Raw genomic sequence first — 12,516 nt, 5'->3', positions numbered from 1 at the left:
CTGTAGCCACAGTATTCATAACTCAACTATATCAGGACAGCTGGGATGCTGTTCAACTCTGTTTAAGCGAGCCGGTGGAGGACTAAACACCATTTAGTAAAGATGGAGTCATTGTCCTGTATCTTATTATGAGAATTTAGTGTGATCCTATGTAATAGTTAAAGGAAGAAACAGTTGCATGGATGAGGCAAATAGAGACAGAGAGGGATAAAAGATGGGACATACAGAGGAGAGTGTCCTTAGAGCAGAAGAAAAGAGGTGGAGCAGGAGGTGGAGAGATGCTTTAAGCTGATTTATATCAAACGGTAATAAACTGGGCATCCCCCCCTCCACCCCCCGCCCCCGCCTGTTTAATATGCGAATATGCAGAGCATCCCACTCCTGACAGCTCCCCATTAATAAAAGCATGGCTGGGAGCGCAGGTAGCCATAGCTCATCTATATGAAAATACATGATGATGGTTTTACACAGAGTCATCTTTTAGAATGGAGCCCATGTGCCAGAGCGGGGCTGATACTGAGAAGTACTCACAGTCATAACTCTGCGTACGTCTGTAGTTCATTTCTGGGATTCTGTCTAACCTGCAGTGCAGGTGAATGGAATCGAATCACAACGTGGCTCATGCATGACAGAGACGTGCAGGAGATGAAATCCTCTCAGAAGACTGTGCATCAGTTTCACACTCAACAAATTGCCTGCCGAGATGGCGCCAGACCATATGGTACAGTGCCATTTAACCCTACTAATTAATGAAACCATTCTCTTTATGCACTAATGATGGATGTCTTTGTGAGACACTTCTCGCTCTCAATGGGCCCAAAGTTTGTACATTTTGACCAGTCAATTTAAATATATGGTGCCCTGAAGTGTATGAGACATCTGTGAATTGTAAGGTTTCCTTCAAATCATCCAGAGCAGCCACAACAATGCAGGAACAGTTGCTTCTAAAGGGTCACCTTGTCATTTTAAAAGCTACAGTATTTGAGATGAAGAATGATTCATAAAAATGTACAGACCGCTCTGGTGAGTATTTTTCTCCTCCCCTGGTAACGAGACCATAGGTATCAGACAAAGATGCATTTCCACAAGCCCAATATTCTCATAACTCGCATGTATATTACCTTGGTCCGCTTTCTCCCAGCAGACGCCCCCATAAGGAGAAGAGAACAAGGGGAAAAAGAAGGAAACATAAGGAGGCTGTGGACCTGGTATGTCCAGCCCCTGGAGGCCCTGGTAATACCCACTCTTAGTCCATGTATTTTACATGAACAATCCTCAGAGGGCACAAAGAATAGGAATCTTACACTATTTAAATACAGGATTTGGGACATCAAAGCCAGGCTGATATTGGAATAACAGAAATAATTAGGGATATGGAAGTTGCAGAAATAGCCACATTTCCATAAGATGATAATTAGTCCCAGGGCTAGCTAGGTCAGGAGAAAGCATGTTTGTTGAGGCTTTGTATTAGCAGGGGGGCCTGCAGCTGGCATTCCAGGTAATTACAGGAGACTGGAATATTACAGCTGAAATACTGATTGAAAACCAGGTTTCATTTCATTTCATTATTCCTTGTATATAGAATTAAAAACATAAACGCTGCTTCGATTTAAATACAGTGTCAAAGCTGAATGAGCAGCTGCTACACACGAGGAACAGAGAGCTCAGTTAAGTAGGTTGACACACTTTCTTTTTAGGTGGCTTTCAGTTAGCCAAGTGGAAAATATGATCAGTATATTTAAAACAGCACTTCACAACAGAGAAGATCATAGACCATTCTTTTGATGACGCTCTGCGACTACAAAGGCTTGTAGAACACGCATGCTAAATGATTATGTGACTGTGTGAATCACTTGTGAGATGAAAAAAAAACCTGAAACCTCAATTAGCCTAAATCTTGAATCGGATGAGACCGGGCCACAGGTCTGCCGCCGCACCGCTGTCTGTGTGTAGTCATTTGCTTTGTCTTGTTCTATTTCCACTTATGGGTAAACAGGGAGGGAGTAAAATCATTTTATTTTCTCCTGCTGAGAGGGATGTTAAGAGGGGCCAGAGAGTCTGTCTCCTTATCTAATAACCCGGCCACAAGCTTGCCAACACAGGAGAATCCTGGCAATGAGCAGGGAGGGAGTCACAGAGCCATTTAGAATCCAAGCTTGGCTCAGTCAGTGAAATCCACACTGCTACTGGAAGTGGAGTGATGCTGGTAGCTACAAGTCTCTCCCTCCACTTCCTCAGAGGAAGCGGATCTGATGCATCTGGCAGCATCTGGCAAGCGTTTGCGTGTCTTTTGATACGCAATTGCTAAGCATAGTTTAAATCACAGTGCTGTGCTCTGATACACAGTACACGCCATGAAATTTGATTCATTTACGCACATTAAAATCTCTCCCCAGGGACGTATTCCAGCCCCAAATAAAATCTAAAGGGATGTTTAGCTGAAGGAGGAATGGAAAATGGAGGGTAGTAAACATTTTTCTTGTCTGCCTATTGCTGTAGAGAAAGTATTTTTGCACAGATTGCTGTACCAAAATCTTGTGCTGTGGGATATCTTGAATTCACAATCCTCATTTATAGGTGTAATCTCTCCCATTAACACCATCTTAGATTAGTTTATTATCATGCTAACATTAGCTAAGTACTGTAGCAATAGGGCTGGGAAATATATTGTTATGATAGATACTGTGATTTGAGATTAGATTTTGGATGTCCTGGTTTTGAAGGCCGCATTACAGTAGTTAAACCATTTACCAGACTCTTATAACTGTTCGATTATTTGCCTTTACCCACTTAGTCTTTATATCCACATTGCACACCCTAAATTGTCAGGTGCTTGTTCCCTGGTATGTTTCTTTTTGGGTCTTCAGCAGTCTGTATTTGCTCTTTGTTTTACTTTATTTTTGTTGCCTTATTTTAATTGCTATATTGCCATTGTTTTTACTTACTGCATGTCTTAATGTTTGATTGTATTTTGTGAAGCACCTTGTGAATTTCATTTCTGTGAAAGGTGTTACATCAAATAAATGTTATTATTTTATTATTATTATTATTACTACTGATGGTTCATTTTTATCGGAAATCTTGTGTGAATATCAGCACCAAAAGTCAACCCTACAATATTGTCGCAATATGAATATTAAGATATTTGGTAACAAAAAACATTGTGATTATGATTGCACTTAACAAAGTCAGGGCAATGTCTGACTGCAATGTCTTTAGTTTAGCACGTGTTTGACCATAAACCAAAACTTAGGACAAATACATTTTCTGACCACAGATGCAAATTAGCTATTCGGCTAACTCTGGTATAGAACCTGTTCTGTACATGGTCCCTGTCAACTAAACCTGATGATGGTGCCAGTAAAAAACATCAGGGAATCACCAAAGTTGTTACAAATCATCCTGAGGGGAACATAAATGTCTGTATCTAATTGTATAGTAATGTATCCAATAGTTCTTGAGACATTTCACTCAAAACCACAAATGTCAACTTCACGTTGCAGCAACTGAAAAGTCAGGCAGTCAAAGTCATTAGGATTCATCATCTTAGAGCCATGAACGTCTGTACAAAATTTTGTGCGCATCCATTGAGCAGATGCCGTGATATTTCGGGAGGTAAGTGAAAACTCTGACCAGTAAATCATCAAAATGAGTGCAAATCCATTTAACAGCTGTCAAGACTTGTCACTAGACTCCAATTTCATGGAGGGAAAAGTAAGCAGATCACTAAAATCAGTAGGATCCATCCTCTGGGACCATAAATGTCTGTACAACAAGTTCATTGCAATCCTTGAAAATACTTCTTGCGATAATTCAGTCGGGAACAAAGTGGTAGACGGATTGACCGACCAACACACACCAGAAGACTGACATTATCATCCCTAGAGCTGTGCTGGACTTAAGCATTACCAACACAAGGGGCAAGAGGTAAAGTGGTACTTCCTGCTGCTGACCAAACCAGACCACTCTAAGCTCCGCCCCTCCATCAGTGCCCATAACCACAGTGACTTTGTGTGATCCACAAATGCTGTTGGGAAAAAACTGATGATCATATAATGTAAGAAGACAGAGGGTGGAAAATAAAAGTGGAGAACTTGTTGACCCTGTGATTTGTGCAGTTATTGATTATTATTATGATGATTATATAATATAAAAAAACAAATTTTAATTTAGGTTTTTTTTTGTAGGTGTCATTCTGTTTCTTCCCATATGTCCTTTTCTTTTCTTAAAATCTCATGTACAAAGGGAAGACTTAAACATCCTTCACCTTATCTTATAGAGAAGTTGTCACAGCAGTAGACAGACTGATAGGTGAATGAGACCTGCTTAATGTATTGGCAGCTCTCAGGACAGCCCCAGCAGCCTGGGAGACAGTGTCCCCTGGTGTCTATAATGTCTCATCTATACTGGATCCCCAGCCTAAACACCAATAATTTGCTTCCCCAAACCAACCTCATAAACATATTATTTAAGAGTCATTTTATCCCGGTGGCTGCCAGTCAATCTTTAACTAACAGTTTTATAAGAGCTCCTGTCATAATGTTCTACACCAGCGTTGAATGGTGCCTGTGTCTTCAATCCAAACATCATGGAGCAATTAAATTTTTTGGTCAGTACTAAGTTGGACAGGAAAAATTGGACCTTCTTGTTGGCAAGAGAGAACACTTTCAGCACCAGAAACCATTATGGCAGCGTGAAGAGGTAATAAACATCCATCATAAGTGTGGGCAAAGAGCGTGTTCACTCCCTTATCTCCACGCTGAAGTCATTATGCCAGTTCTATTTTAAACTAGGTGACATGAGTGAGAAGCAAGTGGTGCAATTTTTGGCAACTGACTCACGACAAGTCACAGCTTGTGAAAAGAGAAATATCTGTGACCTGTTTGGTTCAAATACATTGTTTGTTCTAAGTGATGCTACCGATTTATCTCTGGATGGGTTTTTCCCAACCCTTCTTTCCCATCTCGTCACAGCACACCTGTTGCCTGACAGGGTTCTGGGCCATAGATCCCCAGCAGCCCTCTGGGCATTCGGGCCCTTTGTGGATGGAGGAGCAGGCCAAGCCCTGGGCATTACAAACTGCTGACTAAACACAATCTTTGTTGCAGGGTGGGTGCATGTGACATCACGTCATCCCCTGGGGCTGTGTGGGATCTAGGGCAGGCTCAAGCTCTTTGTGTGTCCAGAGCCAGAGCACCCTGTACACGCGTCCTGGATCATGCTGCCATGTCACCTCTATTGTCCACAGGTCTGGACGCACTACCCTGGCATTCTCACACTATGAGGTAGTGTGGGAGAAATATTCTCCGCTCGTCATGGTCCAGAGGTTTACTCAAAAAAAAAAAAAAGAGGAACATTTGGCCTGAGACACATGAGATTTAAGAGGAAACTGCAGTAGAACGAATCATGGTTAATCCAATCTTCTAAACATACGGACACACCGCCTGGTGTCGAGACGACTTCTTTGATTTATTTAAAGCCACAGAACTATTTTGGTGACTTGGAAATAATCTTTGCCTTACACAAATCCTGTCAACATATACTCACTACCCTGCATAAATACACCAAACCTTGTCTTTTGAGGTTTCTATGGCTTGGTTAATCTGAAAAGTGAAGGAATTAGACCGTATATTCTGATTATGTGGTTACCTTGGAATTAACCACTGCATATTGTGCCCTCATCTCTGAGGGCCAATTTATTGCCCAAAGACTCACTGCTGCCATCGCCTTCCACTCTGTCAGTCCTCCTCCTGTCATATTCTTTTTGTCTGATCTCAGTATAAGTGCACTTTCCATTCCAAAAATTGAAGACATTATCCCTCATATTAGATCTTTGTGAATAACATTGAGTTCAGTCAATGACGCAGAACACGGAGACCACAGTCAGTGTGCCCTATTAGTGGCGGGCAGGAATGTAATAAGTGGGACCATAATGTCTGGCACAGGTTCCCCCTGATGCAACCCTCAGCTCTCCAGGCGCAACAGCACCTAGATAGATCTTCAGAGAAAAGAAAAACGGTCACATCCCTTGCAGTCAGACGTATTTGCGACACTCTCCTGACACCAATCTTTTCCACATGGATGGCCTATCGGTGTCCTATTTTCCCGAATCTGTTATTTCCATAATCCGGCGGGTGCCATTGCCTAGGGTTAATGGATGAGCCTGAGTGTGTGAGATGGCAGGGCTTTGTAGCCCCTAACGAACAGTGTGCGGTCTGATGAATGACATTTGGGCTGCAACCACGTCACTTCTTCCATTAGCGAAGCCTGTCCCAACTCCGCCGTATTGAACCATGGCTTTCAGCTATTAGCCTGATGCATGACACAGTCAATTCCAGTTACGCTTTAATAAGTGAATATTTATCTTAGCCCACTCTCAAAGAAAAAAAGGAACATGCAAGAAAAAAATGAGGACAGAAGTACCACAACTGTTCTTATCTCTCTCCGTGTGTGCAGCCGTGTGTGTACCTTTGTTTTGGTGTAGTTTAGTTGTTACTGTTCATCTTTGCCAGTGAGTGCCTTTAGGCTGGAGTTAGGTTTATTCATCAACTGCAAAAAAGCTGGTGTACTCATGCAAGGTTCTCAGTTCAAATTGAAGAATCATTTTACAGTTCTACCCTGTTCTGTGTAAGATACAACCTTGCCAGGACCTTTAAAGGCTCTGTCCAACAATTTTACACATTGAGTTCAGTTTACCCATCACATGGAGTAGTACTGACCTAGAAACAGCTGTATAATGTATTCTGTGGCTGTGGACCTTCTGATGTCTGAGAATATAAAACATAAGTAATCTTGGCTTACATTGAGGGTGCTTTCACACCTGCCCTGTTTGGTTCGGTTTAATCAAACTCAAGTTCATTTGCCCCCCAAGTGCGGTACGTCTGGGCAGGTGTGAACAGAGCAATTGTACTCGGGTGCCCACCAAAACAACTGAACTGAGACCTTCTTGAAGAGGTGGTCTCGATCCAGTTACAAACAAACTCTGGTGCAGTTCGTTTGTGGTGAGAACGTGTTACAACCTGGATCTGAACCAACTGCAGTCACATTACACATTGTTTGGGTTAAGCATGAGCATGTTACAGTCCTGGAGGATTATTAATGTGCACCTCCTCCTGTACTGTCTTAATATGCACATTCAGCACATCCAGTGCATCAAAACATTGTTTTCTAGTTGGAGCCGCGCCTCATTTTCAAACTGTATGGTTTGCCTAAAATGAACAATGCAAGCAATATAGTACACGATGACCAGCGCTAAAATCAACCTGCGTAGTTGTCCCTCCATTGTGACATTAGAAAGTGTCACATTTATCTTGCAAGTGAACTCCTCTTCAACGTTTTGTTTACTTCCTGGATTTTTCCTGGAAATTCTGACCAATCAAGAGCAGCTTTCTCGCACACGCATTTGATCTGGTACCAAAATGAGTCCTTGATTCGGACCAAACCAAGTGAACTCTAGGTCTAAAAGCACCCTTAGAGACTTAAAATTTTAACAGAAGACCTGTGTTACAAAATATAAGGTATTACTTACCATTTAGGATGGGTCAATCCAAATTATGCTATTGGTTGTGTTACAGGGGATGTAAAAGAAAAGAAAAAAGACTTCACAATCACAATACACATCTCTATCAGTATCAGCCTCCTTAATCTAGCATTGGTTAAGCTATGATTGAATCACCTGAGTAGCTCTTTTAGTAAAGTTACCATTAGCACACTAACATTCCTGTCATTACAGGTGGCTGTGAAAACTGGAGTTTGGAATTTAAAACATGTCATTTATAGATGCTTTATTGTGAAAAAAATTCATGTCAATTTAGAATATTTAAAATGAGTATATCTTGATTAAAAAAGGTAAAAAACGAACACTCACTCTTTTTACCTGAGTATGTGAACACGTCTTCTGTGTATATTGAAAAAGTGTGTGTGTGTGTGTGTGTGTGTGTGTGTGTGTGTGTAAGAGAGAGAGGCGTTGATCTGTGTGACCAAGTAGAGTTGAGTGCCACTCTGACAGGCTATTAGTCATAAGGCTTTAGCCACTCAACCCCTATCACTATAGTAATCCATACCCTCAGATGGTTGCTCTACACAATTCAATACAGACACTATACGTAGACACATTAACACATATGCACATCATCATACTCAGTGGAAAATATCACTCCACATGACACAAAATTTGACTTACAACAAGGTCGAACAAAGCTGACATGTAAAAATATAAGTGAACGTTCAAACTAATCAGTGAAGATATCAATCATTGTTAGTCCGAGTGTCAGACAGGCCACAATCCTGGCCCCTTTTTCAGCTCCAAGACACTCCCCCAGTTCACCTCAATATTAGAGCCAAGAAGATACCATTTAACAGATGTGCGATATGGCGGGTGTATAATGTGTGAGCCATGTCAACACAACATAATCGAGCAGCATTCTCCTCTGACAAACATCCAAATATTCACAAGAAACAGTGAACGCTATTTAAAGAGAGATTATCACAGGATGTTGTGGAACTCTCAGAGTTGCTTAGAAACTGAGAGCCAATCATTTTCTTCTTCATTGAGCCACGGGGGACTAGTTTGGAGTTAATTGCAGTGAATCCAATTTTTTAATTAAAATGAACATCATGACGATCTGACTGGATTGGGATTTGTTATTGCCATTTCTTTCTCTCTCCCTGTCTCATTTTCTCTCCCCTGCAGGACAGCTTGAAAGAGTCCTGTTGTTTTATTTTAATTGGGGCAGTGATGTAATTGGCCTACTCCATGCTGGTCTGTTCAATTTAGATCCTGGCATGTGTGTGTGTATGTGTGTGTGTTAGTCTTTTGTGTATGTGTGCGTATGTGCACATGTGCAGAAATTTAAGAATAAAGTGTTGGATGGCTTGGAAATAAAAGACAGAGATAGACTAAGTGAAGTGTGCACTACAGTATACACACAGCAATGAAACAAACAGGAAACAAAGCCCATTTTGAACATCTGTGCATTGGAACATAAATTCCAGTGTTAGAGCAAGAACAGGACTCATCTTTCAAGGTATATGAAACATTCACATCTAGCTTCAAATCCCTGATTGTTCAGATGGTTAATCACATAGTACAAGAAAGAAACATTTTGGGGTTTAAATTTGACCAAGAGCTTTGTACTATAGTTTTCAGCAGATGTCCCCTGTAGTGAGATCTTTGTCTGCTTTGTCTTATAAAGGTCAACATGATAGAAACAGATCTAAGACCTGGTCTACATGAATACAGACATTTTTGAAAATTAATATTTTTACTCTCTGTTTTAAAAAAGATTTCTGTCAACACGACCTTTGTTTTACAAAATCTCTCTGTCCATAGAAGAACACAAAAATGTCCCCAAGCACTCGCTGGAATAAGCCGTCTTTAGCAGTGTCTCCCCCTTCACTAAGGTAGTAAAGTGCAAAGACTGTTGTTACCATTTTCAAAACCCATACTGGAGATCACATCATCATTTACTCTTGTTTGATATAAGGATAAACTCTACACTACAAACTATTGGAACTCAGTACCAAGTGAGATAAGACAACAGCTTTCTTGGTTTTAAATTTAAGGTGAAATCATGGCTAAAATCAACTCAATCATGTACCATGACACATGAACTCAAACACTCAACACAAGCTAACATTATGAAATCTTGTTATATATCTTAATGTTGTAGTTTCACTGTTGTTGGCGTTGTTATTGTTGCGATGACTTGATGTTGTGTTGTCTTGCTATTGTTATTGCTGAAGCCGTTGTGTCATGAATATGTTCTATTCTGTAATTGTGTTTTTTAAATAATAGTGTCTTTTAGCAGAGAAATTAATCTGCCCAGGGACTACAGATGAAAATCAGTTTATAGTTAACTCTGGTGCAGCTAACTAGCTGTGCATTGTCACTGTTAAATAAAATAAATAGGGTGGGGGGAGTTTGCATGTTCTCCCTGTGTCAGTGTGGGTTTTCTCTGGGTACTCCGGCTTCCTCCCACAGTCCAAAGACATGCAGGTTAACTGGTGACTCTAAATTGTCCGTAGGTGTGAATGTGAGTGTGAATGGTTAGGCCCGTTTCCACTGAAAAAGTTCCTGGTACTATGTGGGGGGCAGGAACTACTACAGGAACGTCCTCTCGCTCGGCCCTCTCAACCGCCGTGTCTCCACTGAGAGAGCGGAGTACGAGGAAGGTTCCTGTAAAGTTACGGGCTCTGGATGTGACGTAATCGTTGCGCGACCATTTTGGCCGGGGGACGCAGGGACGCCGTTAGTGGTGTCTGTAATAACTCACTAAATGGCCCGTGAAGAAAATATTTTTTCCAGCGGATGTCTTAGTTACAACATGACTGAGCTAAATGGAGTAGTTTCATGTCGTATCTGACAACGGGAGGCTTTTAACAGATGACGTCCTGATGTTAGCTTTGATGCTGCTGTTAGCTGATGCTTTCTAGACATCGTGATTTCCCATAACTGAATAAATACCACACATATCAACACAAAACTGCTTTGCTAGCTCAATCATGTTGTAACTAAGATATCCGCTGGAAAAAATATTTTTTTCACGGACCATTTAGTGAGTTTTTTTAGATGGCGGCAGAAGCTATATGAATGAGCTAACCCTCGTCTGCTGAGTTTTAAAAATGCCGGCTATTTTGTTGCTTTCTGTTGTCGTCACATCCCTCCTTGAGTATATCCAATCAGCACCAAGTAAACCCCAAGCCCCAGCCGGGAGTCTTTCGGGGCCGTTCTGAGTACCTACCCCGAGGCAGGGACTTGTTTAGCCCCTGTAAAAGTTCCGGAACTCTGTCCTTCGGGGGTGGTTCCTGCGGTGGAGACACACACCAACGGCCCCGGCCCCGTAAAATTACCCCGAAGTTCCTGCGGTGGAAACGGGCCTGTTGTCTGCCTCTAATGGTGCGTTCCAGGCAGGCTTTTGAACTCGTAAGTCACGACTTCAAGTCACGAGTTACAACTTTGTAGCGTTCCAGGAAAGTTACGGCAAACTGCCAGTTACTTCCTGTTTAACGTTGAACATGGCAAACCGTTTGTTTGTGCTTCCCCATTATTGCTATCGCCAAAGGTACCTGCTCCTTGCTCATTTGAGTGAAACGGAGGAGGATAGGGTCACAGATGCTATTATAGGCTATTTTTTTACGTTATCTGTGTGTTTGGAAATGTATTTTGTATTGATTTATTCTTGCACTAGAAACCAGCTGTTAGAGCGGCTGCCAATAATGCGTTAACATTAGGGTTATTTTATGTCTATTTCTCACCATGTATCACCTGCATCAACACCGCATCCATAGGGCTGCCATTGTTGTTTAGAGGAGTAAGGTAATTGGTTTAGAGGGCTGTGTGACGTCAGAAACCGTAACTGGGAGTACATCGATCTGGTACGAGTTCACGGGTGGGAAGTTACGGGTTTGACTGCCGTTCCAGTGTACTTTCACGGGTTACAGGTTGTGAAAACACGAGTTACGGGTTGCCTGGAACGCACCATAAGTGTCAGCCCTGTGATAGTCTGGCGACCTGTCCAGGGTGTACCCCGCCTCTCGCCCAATGTCAGCTGGGATAGGCTGCAGCCCCCCTGCAACCCCCAACAAGATAAGTGGATACAGAAAATGAATAAATAGAGGAGCTCACTCATATGAATGATGCTTTGGACATGCTAAAGTGTTCCCTCCACTCCTCATCCACAACAATCCCACTCTGGAAAGTGTCCCACAATCTGCTGGTTCAGCCAAGCCTGATCCAAAACCATAGTTTCTGGCGGACTTTAAAACTCACGCTGAGGTGGAGCAAAAACTTTGGACACAGCAGATGGCTCTGTTCGCCTGTAAAGCGGTGCAGCAATACTGAGTTTCAGTGTAAAGTAGTCATTAGACCAAGCAGTGCTAACGCAATGTTAGCAAACTGGTATTTGTTGTTTCTAGCATATGTTCATTACACAAAGCAACAGTGGGCATTCGCAAGCCAAGGAGATTACATCATCATTTCCCAAACACTCTGTTTGTCATGTCCACACAACTAAAGACTATCTGAGTTTTTCAAAAATCTGCACCTTAGAAGGTCGAGGTGGGAATCACCAGAGGCTCCATGATACGATATTATCATGATACTTAAGTCACTATACAATATCACTGGGATTTTAAACGTATAAATATATGGGGATATATTGCGATTCATTACTTTTTTCCAGCTGTAAATTCCATCCCAAAAGGAAAACTTTGTCAACATCCGTTTTATCCAATAAGATAAAGTTTTAAGTCTATTAAGCTCACTTCAGTCATTTTATTGGCAGTAAAATGTATCTGGTGGATTGAAAAAGCAATTGATTTTATTATTCAAGTAGCCGATACCTTAAGTTTAATTTGTATTTGTAATACCAAGAATTTTTATGATAAAAAAAATCATTTCTTGGCACTGTGTGACAATAGGATATTGCCACTAAAAAATATTGCCATACTTTGTTGTATCGATTTTCACACCCCGATTAAAAAGCATTTTAAAGTCTCTGTTAAAGTGACCTAAAA

This window comes from Epinephelus lanceolatus, chromosome 2, assembly GCF_041903045.1.
Source record: "Epinephelus lanceolatus isolate andai-2023 chromosome 2, ASM4190304v1, whole genome shotgun sequence".
NCBI lineage: Eukaryota > Metazoa > Chordata > Actinopteri > Perciformes > Serranidae > Epinephelus > Epinephelus lanceolatus.
Note: the sequence above shows the minus strand (reverse complement) of the source record.